This window comes from Moschus berezovskii, chromosome 12 (assembly GCF_049115385.1).
Source record: "Moschus berezovskii isolate FMDL1 chromosome 12, NW_MosBer_1.0, whole genome shotgun sequence".
NCBI classification, from domain to species: Eukaryota; Metazoa; Chordata; class Mammalia; order Artiodactyla; family Moschidae; genus Moschus; species Moschus berezovskii.
The window spans coordinates 93,348,913-93,366,960 of NC_142471.1; the positions used below are offsets into that span (position 1 = coordinate 93,348,913).

General features: G+C 48.8%; 1 protein-coding gene across 5 annotated transcripts in view; it reads left to right on the top strand.

Moving 5' to 3' along the window:
• Window positions 1-18,048, top strand: part of PTPRE (protein tyrosine phosphatase receptor type E) — a 182,467-nt gene that overhangs the window by 77,021 nt on the left and 87,398 nt on the right. Inside the window, exon 1 of one of the 5 annotated variants that reach the window (XM_055424396.2) lies at window positions 422-739. The exons of the other annotated variants lie outside the window; for them this stretch is intronic. The gene's annotated coding sequence lies outside the window, so the exon portion shown is untranslated. Of the gene's footprint in view, window positions 1-421; window positions 740-18,048 lie in introns of those variants that run through there. 5 annotated transcript variants of the gene reach the window in all.

Sequence of the window (18,048 nt, forward strand, 5' to 3'; positions counted from 1 at the left end):
TTTAAACAGTCATCATGTTAGAAAGGAAAGGAATGAAGAATCTGAAGGTTTTCAAATCAAGGGCAGGGGCCTTGCTCTCCCAGGGCAGGGGGACCACCTCAAGCGTGCGTGCCGCCCGTCTCAGGTTGCCGTCCTGCTGGCAGAACAGGTGCTGTGTGGCTGGCCTGTGCCGCTTTCCGAGTCTACAGGAAGATGAGAGAAGCATCACGTGCAGAGCACAGGAGATTTGAAAACTTTCTAAGAGATCCGATTCCTATTTCCTTCATTTGCCACGTCCTGGGGGTTTTATTAACGTGCGTGGACTGTCCTGTCCAAGCAAAATGTGTTTCTCCCAACAACGAAGCCGTTCCTTTCCCACAGACAAGAGTAGAAGCTGACAGCCAGTTGGAACAATGCCTTTGGATCTGATGGTAACAAACGTATTAATCCCTCGCTTATTTCCATTTCCATTTCCCACCCCCAGGAAAGTTTCAACATTCTTCCAAGAAGTGCCTCCCGAAAGCGTCTACTCGGTATTCATTTGTCATAAAGCAAAGGCAGGGATATTGAGCTGTCAGAGTTTCCGCTTAGGGAAAATAGGAACACAGATCTCCTATATAAATGCGCTTCTCATCTCTGAGCTCCCAGCAGACCCAGCTCAGAGCTGGAATTCTTCTAGAAATCCTTTTCCAGCTGGCAGGAAGACATGGATTCTCGCGGGCCAGGATGGGTGCCCAGCATCGTCCCCGTAGGACAGGAGGTAAAGGGAGGCCGAAGGGCAGCCTTTCTTATCCCCAGGGAATTATGCCGTGTTTTATATTTGTGTGATATTTTGGCTTGATCAAAACGTTTGTTGGGGTTTTCTGTAACATCTGACAGAAAAACCTAAGCAAAGTTTTTGGCCACCTCAATCATTCCTAAGGTATTTAAAAACTGGGTTAAAGAATGTTATCAGGAAGCATCCATTAAATGAAACATTAGCAAGTCTTTGGGTTAACTCTGTGCCGTCCTGGGCAGGAAATCTGGAACCGATGCTTCAGGAAACTGTTTCAACAGCGCCCTGTTGGATTCTTGGCCACGGCTGGGCCAAGTGGTGCGTGGAGATGGTCCAGAGAATGGTCTGCTTGGGGGCTGACAGGAAGTCACGTGAAGCTCACTTTTTAGGAAAACAATCCCCAAACATCGCTGAGGCCCTGGGCTGCCTGGATGACACATCAAAATCCTATCTGTTTTAAGTCAGACAATTTCTATTTTTATAGTCAAAACCACCCTTTCATTTCCCATAACAACTAGATTTGTGAAGTGGCACGCTGAGAAAGCAGGCCATGCCCGGGTGGTCGAGCAGCAAGCAGGTCTCCCGGGAGCTGGTGTCTGGGCTCACGAGGCGGGGCTGACCGTCTGGGGACAAGCTTGTCCCGTCCGTGTGGCGAATGTTGTGGGGACAGATGGCGTAGTCAGCTGCAGATCTGTGCCCACTGCCTGGCAAGAGGCAGCGCTGATGCTGGGGAAAGAAAGATAAGACATTTATAAAACCTTTGGGGGAGTGACTTACAGCGAATGTTCTTGGACCCATTGAGCCTCGGAGTCAGGAAGGAGTCCTGGGGTCCCATGGAAGGACCATGGACGAGTCCCCACAGGACATGGGGCCTCGTCCCCAGCTGTAGCCCATCCTGGGCGGCGGGGGCGGCGGGGTCAGGGTGGGGCGTCCCTGTGTGAACTGGGACATACAGGCAGTGTGACAGTCTGTGCATTCTTTCCAAAATTGCCAATTGGAGGTGACTTTTTTTAAAGACTGCTTATTACGATGCAGAGTTTGCTATCAACTATTTAAAATGTTGGAAAAGAAAAGATCCCCGTGGAATTGCTGAACCAGAATGTGTCACATAATGGATTCTCTGAGTAGCTTTTCTCCTTGTTTTGAACTGAAATGAACATAAACCAAAGCCAGAACTTGGATTTGTGTTATTTCGTGATGGGGGCCAATGGCATTCTAACATTTTAAAAATACGTGATGACGGTATTTAACTGATTTCAGACGACCCTCCCAAGATAGATCTGCTCAGAAATGGTGCTGATTGTGTGTTCAGGTGTTAGATATGTATATATATATTTAAAGCCACTGTGTTGCTGTTGAGAAGTTAATTTTTTTTTTAAACGTCATGTTGGTGGAAATTTTCATTCCCCAAAACAGGACTTGATCTATTTCCTGTTTTGCCAGATAATGTCGTAAATGCCTTATCCTGAAAACTGAGTGGCACTGACAACTCACATGCATATGGGGCAGGTAACAGTTTGCAAAGCAAGCTCACGTTTATTGGCTCCTTGAACCTCACCGACCATGGAGTCAGTCTAAGTGTGCAATCTCCCTTCTACAATAAAGATGAGGACGCAGACTTGGGGGCTGTGGAGAGGTGAGTGGGGAGGGGGCTCCAGGTCCCCGTGTCCCCTGCATGGAGCCCAGGCTCCTCTCAAACCTGGAAACCAATCAGCTCTCAACATCTTCTCCAAAGGTGAGGGGCAGACCTGTCGAAAATGGAAATCACACTTTTATGGAAAATGTGATTTTACTGTTATGAAAGCACTAGAGTTCATTACTAACTAAGAGCGTATCCCGTGGATTCTGCAAACAATTTTCTGGTAGATAATTTTATCTGGGAACAGTTTTATGATCGCCTAAGTTGATCTTGGCCAGGGTTCCAAAATGTTTCCACATGTTATCTGCTGACTGAATCCAGTTTTCTAATCTCTTCCAACTCTCTCGCCAGGCTTCCTTTCTCTATGGCCAATAGCCTGTCCATTCACCCACCCGGCATTTATCAGGTGTCTCCTGCAGGCTCATGACTGTGCCAGACCTTGAAAAAACACAGTGGTAGATCCTCATTCTGATTTCAGGAAATGCTGCCTGTGAGGTCTTATTAGAGTCCTTTCTTTAGCAAGTCTGAGTGTGTGTTCTGCTCAGTAGCCCAGACAAGGAGTGGACAGAAATAGAGTTTAGCTGAAGAAAGCTGAATGAATTAGATGTGTCCCTTCATGTCTGAGTCACACCTTCTTTGTCTAAAAAGGAGAGAGCCTGGTGAGGCTTTTTTTAAAGGTCCCTTCATGACATAAAAGTCTGTGCTCAGGGGGTGGTTTCTCTCTGGATTTTGCGTTAACAGCAGAAATGCCCCTCAAGTAACCACTGCTGTGTGTCCTCCATATCCGGGGCCCATCACCTTCCATTCCAAGATGAAATTTGTACATCGTGATGTCAGTGTTTTATAACCTTCCCTTTGGAAAGCTAGCATCTATTTTGGTGCCTTCTCGTCCCTGCCCTCTTGTCTGTATTAGCTCTCCCACCGTCCCCCAGAAGTGGGAACCTATAAAAGAGCATTTGGCTCCCAGAAAACAATTTTGGAAAAGCAATCTTCTTTCTGTGATGTTGCTCACAGACATACAGGAAAGAAAACTTGGAAACTGTGGGTTTTGATTTAAAAACTTAAGCAGAAGCATTAGTTAATAAAACAAGGGTCCCTTTTCCACTGTTTTGCAATCCATCCCAGCAAAGGGTTCTGGGGGCCTGCGATGGAGTCTCTTTCATCAGAAGTGATGGACAAGGAGGGCGAGTTGCTCAGTCTCCTCGGATACCATGGAAACACCGGTGCCACTCCGCTCCCCTCTTGTGACGGCTCTCCAAGGAAATAAATAAACCAGGCTTGAAGCATGTCCACTCCCTTCTTGTGACGGCTCTCCAAGGAAATAAATAAAACCAGACTTGAAGCGTGTGCTGCCGAGATGAAGTTGGAGATCTCAAGCGCACACAACGTGAGCGAGATCAGATTCCCGGGCATCATCATTTCCAGGACCTGCTTCTGGCTTCCTTCCAACGTGAAGCCAACACCGACATTCTGTGGTGCTGTTTTCCGCTGTGGGTGGATTTATTTAATTTTTCATGAGTGATTCACTACCCATGGCTGTATGTTTTCCTCCTGTGCAGCTGAGGATTAAGTCATGTTTCCTTTTAAAAATTATTTTTGATAGAATCTGAGTAATGTGGGTTTGGGACGAGGGGACACAGTAGCATCACTCAGATGAGGCGCTAAGCCTCCGCTGGCTCATACGAAATGGCAGCGATGTCACCCTGTGACTGTCACGCTCTCCACTGGAAGGGACGGAGCTTTGTCAAACAGCCAAAAACATCTCTCTCTGTAACAATGTTTTTGTAAGTTGTGTACTTTTTTTAAACTTTTTTTTCCCCGTGTTGCAGCAGATCCACTCCACTTGCAATGCCACGTGGAAGCATTTCCCTGGTGGCTCAGTCGGTAAAGAATCCACTTACAATGCGGGAGACCCAGGTTTGATCCCTGGGTCGGGAAGATCCCCTGGAGAAGGAAATGGCAACCCACTCCAGTCTTCTTGCCTGGAGAAATCCCATGGACAGAGGAGCCTGGAGGGCTACAGTCCATGAGGTCACAAAGAGTCAGACACGACTGAGAAACTTTCACTTCACTTCAGGTTTTCCTAACAGAAAGCCCAGTAACAGAGTCAGTGTCCAGGCAGGTTCACCGGCCTCCCCCAAGTGGCCTCTGTCCGCCCAGCTGGGGTCTGGTGACCCCTGGTGTCCATCACCTTAAGTAACAGGAGCTCCAGGATCGTCTTGGGGGCAGAGCTGTTCTGTTCCCGTCTCGGGCTCACTGCCAGACTGCTTCTACTCAGAGGTAGCTCAGCCTGGCTCCTTGAGATGAGTCGGGGGTGAAGACCATCAGTCTTCACCTTGACGCACTGCTGCCAGGGCCACACAGAGAGCAGGGAGCCTCCAGGGAAGCAGTCCAGGCCCCTGCCCTGCACCCAGGGCACCTGGCATCAATTTCCATGGCGCTGCCTGAGAAGATGGGTGAGCACCGGGATGGCACATGCTGGGACCAGGAAGGTCCGGAGGCAGCAGGAGATGGTGCCAATCAGGGAAGAACCACAAAGGGAGACGGGCGCTGTGGGAGGGCAGCTGGGCAGCCTACCTGCAAAGGAGCAGAGGAGGGGCCCCCTAGGGGGTCAGGAGGCTCGCTGTTGCCTCCCAGCTGGCCAGGTGGCTTTAGCCAAGTGGCCCAGCTCCTTAGCCACCCACCTCTGCAAGGCTCCAGGATTCTGTCATCCGAGATGGGACTGCGGAAACAACAGAATAGCTCTCTTGCTGTTGTTTAGTCACTAAGTCGTGCTTTTTGTGACCCCCAGAGACTGCAGCCCGCCAGGCTCCTCTCTCCTTAGGGATTTCCCAGGCAAGAATACTGGAGTGGGTTGCCATTTCCTTCTCCAGGGGATCTTCCCGACCCAGGGATTGAACCCACGGCTCCTGCACTGGCAGGAGGATTCTTTACCATCTGAGCCATGAAGGAATATCCTAGAAAAGTTCTAGTACAACGTGAATAGCCAAAAAGTCATCTGTGTTCCTAGTGAGGATCCTGGAAAGTGCACGAGGCCGTTGCTTTTCTGTGGGGAGGATCTGCTTCTAACCAGCATCCTAGGCCCAGGTTCAGGGCTTCCCGCAGCTGTTTCCCTGCGCAGAAGACACCTCTTCATCAGGGCAGATGCTCCCAGGCCTGGCAGAGCTCAGGAAGAAACAGCTGCCCTGAGGGCCAAACTGCAGGCCTGGAGTGGGCGCCTCCGCTGCTCTGTCTGTAAGCAGAAGCCCTGCTGTCAGACGTCTCGGTGTTGCTCCAGACACCCCTGCTCCGCACTGGAAATCCAGAACCTCGCCAGGATGTCAAGCTCTGTGTCCGGGCATTTGTAAAGAGATGGTAGTCTTATTCTTCATCAGACTATGGTTGTGGTAGAGCCCTTTCTGAAATTCAGTTTGAAAGTGAACGTGTTAGTCACTCGGTCGTGTCTGACTCTTTGCGACCCCTTGGACTGTAGCCCACCAGGCTCCTCTGTCCATGGGATTCTCCAGGCAAGAATACTGGAGTGGGTTACCATGCTCTTCTCCAGGGGATCTTCCTGACCCAGGGATCGAACCCAGTTCTCCTGCCTTGTGGGCAGATTCTTGACCATCTGAGCCACACTTTAGAGGTTAAAAAAATAATAACTTTTACTTCAGCTGGGTTATAACTCATAAAAATGTGTCCGTTGTATATATCACAGTATCCCTGGGGAATTTGGGGGGGGTGGAGTTGAAATTGCAGCTAATCACAGAACCCAGTGGGCTCGACCAAGGGCGTGCAGATCACGGAGACAGAGACTCACTGAAATTTCTCCACCGGATTCTGGAAAGACCGAGAGCCTGTCAATGGTGCCTCCGCAGTCCTGGCCGTGCGCTCCAAAAATCCAAGGAAAGGGCTTCTGCTTCAGGGGCAGGGTCTAAAGAGAGTGAAATGCTAACCTTGAGGAATGAAAAGCCAAAGTCAGAGAATGGTCTGATGGTGTAGAGCTGCCTCTTCAGCTAGAGAAAATGTGTCCGTTTTAAAATGCCTGTTTTCTACTTTTTCCCATGATTTATGTAATGCGGGACACAAAACAGGAAGCTAACGCTTGACTGGACCCTTGAAGAGGCACAGAAAACAATGGATCTGCCCCCAGGGCTGACTGGGCCACGTGGGGGCGTGTCACCTTCTGGAGGACCCAGAATGTCCCAATCTGAATCTCCAGTGGTGGCCTGGTGCCTGGCAGGCCTTTGTGTACCGTGGGTGAATGAAAAAATTAATGAATGTCTGAGGGAGACTTGGAGACGACCTGGTAGCAGAAAGAAAACTGCATTTTGCATTCTCCGCAGTGCCCGGGGCGGCACTTAGCAAGACCAGGGTCGGCTACCCCCAATCGCTTGTTCAAAAAGCAGGAAAAGAGCTTTTTCCTTTCTTCTGTGGCTTCTCTGAAGACCTGCCAGAGTGTTTCATACCTCCCATTTAACGACACGCTCCCTGGGGCAGGGGGATTCTTTCAGGGCACAAAGACCTTCAGGGATGCCCAGCGCCTGCTCTGGAACTTAGCAGGAGGCGTGTGTATATCGGGGGCTAGAAATGGACCTGCAGGATCCCACCTGGGGAAGGCAACAGAAGGTGTGAGTTGATTCCCCCAAGCCCCTGGCACAGCGCAGAGCTGTCCTGTCAGACTTCTCTTTGCCAAACAGATTCAGAGACAAAATTCTTCCAAATTTGAGGACACAGCCTGAGGCGGTAAGCCCCAAGCCCTGAGCACCTCCTGAGTGTCTCTTCTCAGACTCTGAAGCCAGCTCTGGTGTGAGCAGTGATGGTCAGGGCACAGAAATGTTCCCCTGGGGTGTTTTGCAATAAAGGACTTTTTTTTTCCCTTCTAGGAACATGATATACTTCCAGCTAGATCTTTATAATTCTCCCAGCTTTCATCATGTTTCTGGGAAGGTCTCCCCCATCACCCCTAGGACTGCCAGTCTTCCCTATGAGACTTCCGGTCCTCGGGGACTTTCTGCCACTCACTACTCTTTGGAAAAGCTGTATTGATCCACTCCCTCCCCTTCTAGCATGGAGGCCTTCTAGCAGGGACCCTGCCCTTTGGGCCCACACACAAGTGCTGGTGTGTGAGTGAGTGAGTGTGATTTAATACTTCCTATCAAAATTCTCCAAGCTAGGCTTCAGCAATATGTAAACCGTGAACTCCCAGATGTTCAAGCAGGTTTTAGAAAAGGCAGAGGCACCAGAGATCAAATTGCCAACATCCGCTGGATCATGGAGAAAGCAAGAGAGTTTCAGAAAAACATCTATTTCTGCTTCATTGACTATGCCAAAGCCTTTGACTGTGTGGATCACAATAAACTGTGGAACATTCTGAAAGAGATGGGAATCCCAGACCACCTGACCTGCCTGTTGAGAAACCTGTATGCAGGTCAGGAAGCAATAGTTAGAACTGGACATGGAACAACAGACTGGTTCCAAATAGGAAAAGGTGTATGTCAAGGTTGTATATTGTCACCTTGCTTATTTAACTTCTATGCAGAGTACATCATGAGGAACGCTGGGCTGGAAGAAGCACAAGCTGGAATCAAGATTGCTGGGAGAAATATCAATAACCTCAGATATGCAGATGACACTACCCTTATGGCAGAAAGTGAAGAGGAACTCAAAAGCCTCTTGATGAAAGTGAAAGAGGAGAGTGAAAAGGTTGGCTTGAAGCTCAACATTCAGAAAACAAAGATCATGGCATCTGGTCCCATCACTTCATGGGAAATAGATGGAAAAACAGTGGAAACAGTGTCAGACTTTGTTTTTTTGGGCTCCAAAATCACTGCAGATGCTGATTGCAGCCATGAAATTAAAAGACGCTTGCTCCTTGGAAGGAAAGTTATGACCAACCTTGATAGTATATTAAAAAGCAGAGACATTACTTTGCCAACCAAGGTCCGTCTAGTCAAGGCAATGGTTTTTCCCGTGGTCATGTATGGTTGTGAGAGTTGGACTGTGAAGAAGGCTAATCGCCGAAGAATCGATGCTTTTGAACTGTGGTGTTGGAGAAGACTCTTGGGAGTCCCTTATACTGCAAGGAGATCCAACCAGTCCATTCTAAAGGAGATCAATCCTGGATGTTCATTGGAAGGACTGATGCTAAAGCTGAAACTGCAATACTTTGGCCACCTCATGCGACGAGTTGACTCACTGGAAAAGACCCTGTGCTGGGAAAGGTTGGGGGCGGGAGGAGAAGGGGACGACAAAGAATGAGATGGCTGGATGGCATCACCGACTCTGTGGACATGAGTTTGAGTGTACTCCGGGAGTTGGTGATGGACAGGGAGGCCTGGCGTGCTATGATTCATGGGGTCGCGGAGAGTCGGACACGACTGAGCGACTGAACTGAACTGATGCTGCTAGAAAGCAATAGAGTTCCAGAAAAACATCTATTTCTGCTTCGTTGACTATGCCAAAGCCTCTGACTGTGTGGATCACAATAAACTGTGGAACATTCTGAAAGAGATGGGAATCCCAGACCACCTGACCTGCCTCTTGAGAAACCTGTATGCAGGTCAGGAAGCAACAGTTAGAACTGGACATGGAACAACAGACTGGTTCCAAATAGGAAAAGGAGTACGTCAAGGTTGTATATTGTCACCCTGCTTATTTAACTTATATGCAGAGTACATCATGAGGAACGCTGGGCTGGAAGAAGCACAGGCTGGAATCAAGATTGCTGGGAGAAATATCAATAACCTCAGATATGCAGATGACACAACCCTTATGGCAGAAAGTGAAGAGGAACTCAAAGGCCTTTTGATGAAATTGAAAGAGGAGAGTGAAAGGTTGGCTTGAAGCTCAACATTCAGAAAACAAAGATCATGGCATCTGGTCCCATCACTTCATGGGAAATAGATGGGAAAACAGTGGAAACGGTGTCAGACTTTATTTTTTTGGGCTCCAAAATCACTGCAGATGCTGATTGCAGCCATGAAATTAAAAGACACTTGCTCCTTGGAAGGAAAGTTATGACCAGCCTAGATAGCATATTAAAAAGCAGAGACATTACTTTGCAAACCAAGGTCCGTCTAGTCAAGGCTATGGTTTTTCCCATGGTCATGTATGGATGTGAGAGTTGGACTGTGAAGAAAGCTGATTGCCGAAGAATTGATGCTTTTGAACTGTGGTGCTGGAGAAGATTCTTGAGAGTCCTTTGGACTGCAAGGAAATCCAACCAGTCCATTCTAAAAGAGATCAATCCTGGGTGTTCATTGGAAGGACTTATGCTAAAGCTGAAACTGCAATCCTTTGGCCACCTCATGCGATGAGTTGACTCACTGGAAAAGAGTCTGATGCTGGGAGGGATTGGGGGTAGGAGGAGACGGGGACGGCAGAGAATGAGATGGCTGGATGGCATCACCGACTCGATGGACATGAGTCTGAGTGAACTCCGGGAGTTGGTGATGGACAGGGAGGCCTGGCGTGCTGTGGTTCATGGGGTTGCAAAGAGTTGGACACGACTAAGCGACTGAACTGAACTGATGCTGCTTTGGTGCTGGAGAAGACTCTTGAGAGTCCCTTGGACTACAAGGAGATCCAACCAGTCCATTCTAGAGGAGATCAATCCTGGGTGTTCATTGGAAGGACTGATGCTAAAGCTGAAACTCCAATACTTTGGCCACCTCATGCAACGAGTTGACTCACTGGAAAAAGAGTCTGATGCTGGGAGGGATTGGGGGCAGGAGGAGAAGGGGACGACAGAGAATGAGATGGCTGGATGGCATCACCGACTCGATGGACGTGAGTTTGAGTGAACTCCGGGAGTTGGTGATGGACAGGGAGGCCTGGCGTGCTGTGATTCATGGGGTCGCGGAGAGTCGGACACGACTGAGCGACTGAACTGAACTGAACTGAACTGATGCTGCTTTGCCTCCTTTGTGGAGCAAGAGACATATAAATAAATGATTGAAGGCAACTAATGTGGCTCAGTGGTAAAGAACCTGCCTGCCAATGCAGGAGACACAGGAGATGCGGATTCGATCCCTGGGTCAGGAAGACCCCCTGGAGGAGGAAATGGCAACCCACTCCAGTACTCTTGCCTGGAAAATTTCATGTATAGAGGAGCCTGATGTGCTATAGTCCATGGGGTCACAAAGAATCAGATCCGACTGAGCACACACGCAACACCCCAAGCGTCCCAGTGAAGTTCTCTCACAAACGAGGCCGAGCTGGTTTTGTTTGACTTTGCGGCAGATGTCAGGTGGGCCTGCTGGTATTACTGGCCCCATTCTACCTGAACTCGGGGGAGAGCCGCGTTTGGGTCTGCGTGGTCCCCAAACCGGGCCAGAACTACACATTTCAGCCCCATTTGGGTTTTTAATGGCAGTTCTCTTCCCAGTCCCCGCCCCCATTCATTTCATGTGGATTCCTAAGAACGAAGGAGTAGGTGTCCAGTCAAAGCCACCTGCAAGCCTTGAAGTTCCCTGCCTTGAAAGGGGTACGTTTTAGGTCAGTCAATTAAAGGTATATAATCATAGATGAAGGCGCTTCCCCAGTGGCTCACGTGGCAAAGAATCTGCTTGCCAGTGCAGGAGACTCAGGAGATGAGGGTTCGATTCCTGGGCCAGGTAAGATCCCCTGGAGGAGTTCGTGGCAACCCACTCCAGTATTGTTGCCATGGACAGAGGAGCCTGGTGGGCTACAGGCCATGGGGTCTCAAAGGAGTTGGGTATGACTGAGTGACTGAGCATGCACGCTAAGATGGGGACCTGTCATCAACCGTGAGTTTACACACTGAGAAGAGTGGCCGAGGTTCAAGTCCCCACAGGAGCTGGGTCCCTCGGGCACCGCGCAGGGTGGAGAGTGGGGAGAGATGGCTAGACCAGCTCTCAGGGTAGGCCCAGGGCCCAGGGAGAGAGGCGGGCAGGGCTGGGCACCTGGACACCAAGAGCTCTCAGTACCCAGGAGCCCTGATGAGGAGCTTCCTGTGCCAAGTGCTGGGGTCGCCGCCTTGCCCTCCCAGTCCTGGGGGAATGGTGATTGGGTGACTGAAGAAAACACAAGGGAATGAGATGACAAAGACCTGAATGTGCGAAATAAATCAGGCCGCCCAGACTGGCCCTGCAGCGTGGCGAGGATAGGATCTCGGAATTAACACTGGGTGTTGTATTATCCCTCAGTTGGCATTTTTGCGGCCTATCCTCGTGGAAAGAGCTCCATTTGGAAGCTGGATCTCACCACTTCACTGTTATTTTTACAAGCGCAAGAGCAGCATCGCCTCACGACTCACAGCCCTGGTGAGCCCTGCAGCTCGGACGTCTGACCCAGCTCTGTCACATCCTGGAAGCTCCGGCTGCAGAAGCCGCCTCCTCACTGCCTGAGCTTCAGACACGATGAGTAAAAGGCCAAGCACGCCGTCTCTGCTAGGAGATGGATGGAGCAAATCCTGGAAAACAAAAATCAGGGAGCCTGGCTCTACCCAGGGGGTCAGTTTATCTCATGAATGGACTCGGTGCCTCTCACAATCTCCTTATCCTCAGATCTTCAGAGCACCTTCAGAGCCAGGAGCCATGCTTGGGGTTCTCCTCCCTGAGAAGAAAGACTTCAGATCTGTGTGGCTGGAGGCTGAATACCGGGGCCAGGCTGACTCCTGGGGAGGGGGACCATGTCATTCTGCTCTGATGAGAGGCGGCAGCACGGGATTGGTCCTGAGGGCAGGTTCATTCTTCCTGGTGTATAAAGTCTGTGGCTGAAAATAAGTCCTCTGAGAATGCATCCTTAGTTGCTTGATTGAAGACATAAGCCTTTTCCGGACTTCCCTGGTGGTCCAGTGGTTAGGGCTCTAAGCTTCCACTGCAGAGGACACAGGTTTGAGCCCCACTTGGGGAACTAAGATCCCAAATGCTGCATGGTACAGTAAAAAAAGAAAGGAAGAAAAACAAGAAAAAATAAAAGACTGCAAGCATATCCCATTTTAAGACATGGAAATTTAAGGCTGGTAGGTGGCTTTGCTTAGTGGGCATATCCCTTAGCTCTCAGAGATCGTCTCTACTGGATGGAGCCGTTGTTTTTCCTTCTGAAGCAGAGGAGGTTAATCCATGGTGGCCCCCTCCTCTAGGAAGAGAGGGTGCAGGCCTGTGGCTTGCCAGAATATGACTATCACATCCAAGAGGCCAGGTTTAGCCCCAGCTCCACCCTCAAGGGGCTGCCCAACAGCTAATGAGTCCCGAGCTTCATGGGGCTTCCATGCAAGGGACTTGGATCCCAGAGGCCCCTAAATTCTCAGGCCCTGTGGCTGCAGAGTAGCACCGCAGAATTACCAGCTGGTGTTCTGCTGATGGCTCAGAGCCCGCAGGCAGGGTTTGGAACTGGACGGTACCCAAGGCTTCTGCAGTTTCAGAAATAGTTCCATGCAATAGATTATTACAAACACCTACATAGAAAGGCTGTTTTCCAATGATGCTGCAGTGTTTGATTAATGCTTCTGGATGGCATCACAGAATGACTAGAGCATGCCCTCTTGGCGTTGTGGTGAATTTGCTGAGCGTCAGAGGAGAATTGTCAGGTCAGGAACCTGATCCATTCTTAACGCGGCTCATTTGGCATTCTGTCTGTGTGGACACTCAGGCTAAGCTTGCACATGCACTGGAAAAAAAAAAATCCTGGGCCACCTTGAATGAAATGGTTTTGTTCTCTATTTTTAAAATGTGCGTTAGTGTGAAATAGGGAGCTTTCTCTGAGAGTTCCGCAAGCCACCTACTCCACCTGCTCCTGTCTCAGCTGCCAGCCTTGGTGTCAGAGTCGGGTTTCTTTCGGAAAATTCACATCAGGGACATGTTGTTGCCAGGGAGTGGCACCCTTCACCTCTCGTTTCAAGACGATGGAAAGTGGCAGTTTAGTTGCTCAGTTGTGTCCGATTCTTGTGACCCCCATGGACGATAGCCCGCCAGGCTCCTCTGTCCATGGGATTCTCCAGGCAAGAATACTGGAGTGGGTTGTCATTTCCTTCTCCAGGGGATCTTCCTGACCCAGGGATCAAACCTGAGTCTCCTGTATTGCAGGCAGATTCTTTATTGACTGAGCTATGAGGGAAGCCTCAAAAGGCTGTGTTATTCCTAGAATGGATGTGGAGCAGCGAGCAAAGGACGTCTAATTGTCTGGAAGGGAGAGAGCACTTCCAAGAAGGACCTGCGCTGTCGGCCGCTTCCGACGCTCTGAAACGGACAACTTTACTTCTGTTTCACCAAAGGCGGTTCACTGCGCTGAAGACACTCTTCAGCCAGCTCTGCTAAAACCATTGCTTCCACAGTAGAAAATAAACCCCGAGGAGAGGATTGGGGGTGGGGGGGCTGCATGTCACATATCAGGGAGCAGCGTGGAGAGACAGTGACGCTCCCATTTCTGATACTCACTTCAGACAAAGTCTATTCAAATCGCTCAGGGTTCTAACCATACAAATTCTGTCTTAAAGGATTTTTTTTTTTTTCAGAAGATCAGCCCTGCAGGCTTCCTCAGATTTTTTGTTTTGTTTTTGATTTTACAATTTTATTTATGTACTTTATTTGTTTATTTTTGAAAGGTGAAAGTGTCAGTCTCCCAGTCACATCTGACTCTTTGCAACCCCATGGACTGTAGCCCACCAGGCTCTTTCGTCCATGGCATTCAACAAGCAAGAATACAGGAGTGGGGGTTGCCACTCCCTTCTCCAGGGGATCTTCCTGACCCAGGGATCAAACCTGGGTCTCCTGCACTGCAGGTGGATTCTTTACCACTGAGCCACCAGAGAAGTGTTTTTATTGGAGTATAATTGCTTTATGATGTGACAGTTTCTGCCATAGGACAAGATGAATCAGCTATTTGTAAACATGTATCACCTCCCTCTTGCTTGTTCCTGCCCCCATCAAAGGGGAAATCAACAGTAGCACAGTAACAGTGGGGTCTCTAATAGCCTGCTTATACCAGTGGACAGCTCATCCACACGAAATCAATAAGGAAACATGGGCCTTAAATGACACATTAGACCAGATAGACTTGATCATCTTTTGTTGGACATTCCATCTGAAAGCAGCAGAATACACTTTCTTCTCAAGTCATCCCCCAGGTTTTCTAATTGTGGTGCCACAGTCCGGAAGCCAGGTCGATGGATCCTCACCCATCCGGCGCACCTCCCAGCACTCAGCGGCTGCCCTCCGCCTCATTTCCTGTTGGCGCTGAGCTCAGGAAGACTCTTCTTTCCCTGAAAAGAGGAGGCAGAGAGGGGCAGGGATGGCTCAGACCGCACACACTCGGCGGTGAACTCACACAGCCCCAGCTGACGCATCCTGGCTGTTGGCATCTGTGGTCAGGCTCAGGCGTGTCCAACTCTTTGTGGCCCTGTGGACTGTGGCCCTCCAGGCTCCTCTGTCCATAGGATTCTCTGGGCAAGAATACTGGAGTGGGTTGCCATTTCCTCCTCCAGGGGATCTTCCAAGCCAGAGACTGAACCCATATCTCCTGTGTTTCCTGTGTTGGCAGGCGGTCTCTTTACCACCAAGCCACCTGGGAAGCCCTCCTGGCTGTTGGGAGTCACTGTAAATGTTGCAATCCTCATTTTTTTCCCCCTTTCTTTTTTTGTTTTGGACCTAGTTCACAATGAAAAGGCACACAAAGCAGGAAAAAAATGCTAAGGATCCCAAAATAAAAAACTTGTTCCTTTCTTCCAGGGTCTGCCTCAACTTGCTATGGTGTTATTTGCTATTTTTTATCAATTTTTTATTGATCATTGATTTACAGTGTACTAATTTCTGCCATACAGTTTCGGTCATACATACATATGTATATATGCGTGTGTGTATATATACAGCCACACATTCTTTTATGATATTCTTCCCCATTATGGTCTGCCATAGGATATGGATATTGAATACCGTTTCCTGTGTCACACAGTAGGACCTTGTTGTTCATCCTTTTTACAGATAATAGCTTACATCTGCTAACCCCAACCTCCCACGCCCCCTGATTTCTCGGTAAAGTGGGCGCTGTGAGAAGTGTGTCTATTCTTTGTCGAAGCCTGGGTTTCTGAGGCCCCCACAGCATTCCTTCCTACGTGGAGAGAGTTTTCTTTCTGTTCCCAACACAACAAGGCTTCTCAGCTTCAAGCCTGGCCAGTATTAGTGTCATGGCAAAAAAAAAAAAATAATTGAAAACAACAAAACAAAGCAAATACCAAACAAGCAAATCTAGTGGTGGAAGAAAAAAAAAGACCAGGGTACGCAATAACCTGAGTTCAACTCAGATTAACTTAATCAATTGGAGCTAGACTTAGATTTGGCATTTTCCTGGAAGTTGGGCTTTAGTAAATCACCGGCCTTTTCCAAGAAGTGGCCTCGGAAATCTAATCCAGGTGATTTGATGTCTCCCCTTTCGATTAACGCTGTCTTGTCAGGAGTCCAAGCCAGCGCTCAAGACTGTTCGCAGTAGGAGCTCAGACAGCTGACTGATCGTCCCGCGTTCAGACCCATCCCGTGTTTGCTCAGAAAGAAGCCTGGGGAGTCCATGTGCTCCAAAGGAAGGCTGCCACCTGCCATGTTCCCCCCATGCCCCTCCTCTGCTGGGGGGCTGTCCTGGAGGGTGGGGAGACACCCTCCCACAACCTGGATTCAGGGCCAGAGCTGCAGAGAACCAGCTTCCTGAGTTCAAATCAGGGCTTACAGATGGACAAGTTCCATCACTAATATTCACTTTTCTTAAAAAAAATATATTTTATTTGTTTATTTTTGACTGTGCTGGGTCTTGGTTGCTGCGTGGGCTCCTCTCTAGTTGCAGCGAGTGGAGGCCCCTCTCCAGTTGCAGTGAGTGGAGGCCCCTCTCCAGTTGCAGCGGACAGGCTGCTCTTGTTGCAGAGCTTGGGCTCTAAGCTCGTGTGCTCAGCAGTTGTGGCTCCCGGACTCCAGACCACAGACTCGAAAGTTGTGGCTCCCGGGCTTGGCTGCTTCTCAGCACGTGGAATCTTCCCGGACCAGGGATCCAGCCTGTGTCTCCTGCATTGGCAGGTGGATTCTTTACCACTGAGCCACCCGGGAAGCTCATATTTACCTTTCTTATTTAAGCCAAACTTCACAGGTTAGAGACCTCAGGAATGCATAAATAAGTACATGAATATGTGTTTGTGTGTGAATGTGTGTGTCTACTGCATGCGTGCTAAGTCGCTTCAGTCATGTGCGGCTCTTTGTGACCCTATGGACTCTAGCCCACCAGGCTTCTGTCTGTGGGATTCTCCAGGCAAGAAAGCTGGAGTGGGTTGCCATGTCCTGCTCCAGGGGATCTCCCTGATCCAGGGACTGAACCTTCATCCCTTCATCTTCTGCACTGGAGGTGTCCCATCTCCTAGGTAGATTCTCACCACCAGCACCATCTGGGAAGTCCTGTGAGTCTACTAGTTACAAATAAAAGCAAGATAACAGAGGTATAAATAGGAGTACTAAGTTGCTGCTTTAAAAAAGAATATGGCAGAGGTTCAGTGAGCGTGAACTCCCCAGAATAAAAATGTACAGCTCCTCATTTCTAATTATGTGCTTTTACTTTTTTTTTTTTCTGGCATTCAATAAACATTTGTTGCATTACAAAGCAAATAGATTCAGGCAACTTATCGCTCTGCATCTTTTCCCCATTTTTTAAATTGAAGTAAAGTTTATTTACAATGTTGTGTTAGTTTCAGGCATACAGAAAGGTGATTAAGATGTGTGTGTGTACATATATATAATATGTATATACATATTTTTCAGATTTTTTCCATAATAGGTTATTACAAGATATTGAACACAACTCCCTATGCTATACAGTGAGGACATGCTTATTTTATATGAAGTAGTATGTATCTGTTCATCCCAGACTCCTTACTTTAGGGTTTTGAAAAGCATTTTTTAAGTCATTGGACATAGTACGAAATCTCTCCTTAAATTATCAAAGGAAAAAACTAAGGTATTTTTGGATGCTCCGTCTCCTTGTTTGAAATCTTGTTGCCGACCGGGGTGCTGGCATGCAAGGACCCTCTCGGCTGTCCCCATTCATCACTGCGTGAGACGAAGCGCTCATCTAAGTTTTGCAGTCAGGTGTTTGTTTTCCAAAAAGCCTGCAAGAGGTGAGACAAATGGTTCGACTTAAGCGTGTGGTGTGACTGCATCGGGAAGCAGCGAAACCACGGCAGCGACACTGCAGCATCACATCACCATGGCAACTGGTGGAAATAATGGCCCCCGTCGGGAATAAAAGAGATCTCAAATCCTGTTGCAGGCAAGTAGCACTGGTTGTCTGCAGTAGAGATGGTTTCCGATGATTGTTTCAGAAATTCCTTATCAACAGAAAATGAATGAGAAGTGGCGTCTTCAGAAAATGAATGGATTTACAGACAAGTAACGCGATCATCTAAGACGCCTGGGAAGGCAGGATGACAATGTGACTGGCTGCTGGGGAGATACCAAGGGCAGTCGGTGCACGCTGCTCTTCCGGGAACTGCTGGAAGCCTGGTCAGAGGTCCTGCCACACAGAACAGGATTGTTGTCAACCTGTGCTGCCGTCTTTCCTGGCCTTTCCACCTCTGGATCTTTTGCTTTATTGGAGGCAGAAATAATTGGGAGTTCAATGAAAGAGTATATAACTACCTAGCACAGTCCTTGACATACAGGAAGTACTCAGTGAACAGAACTTC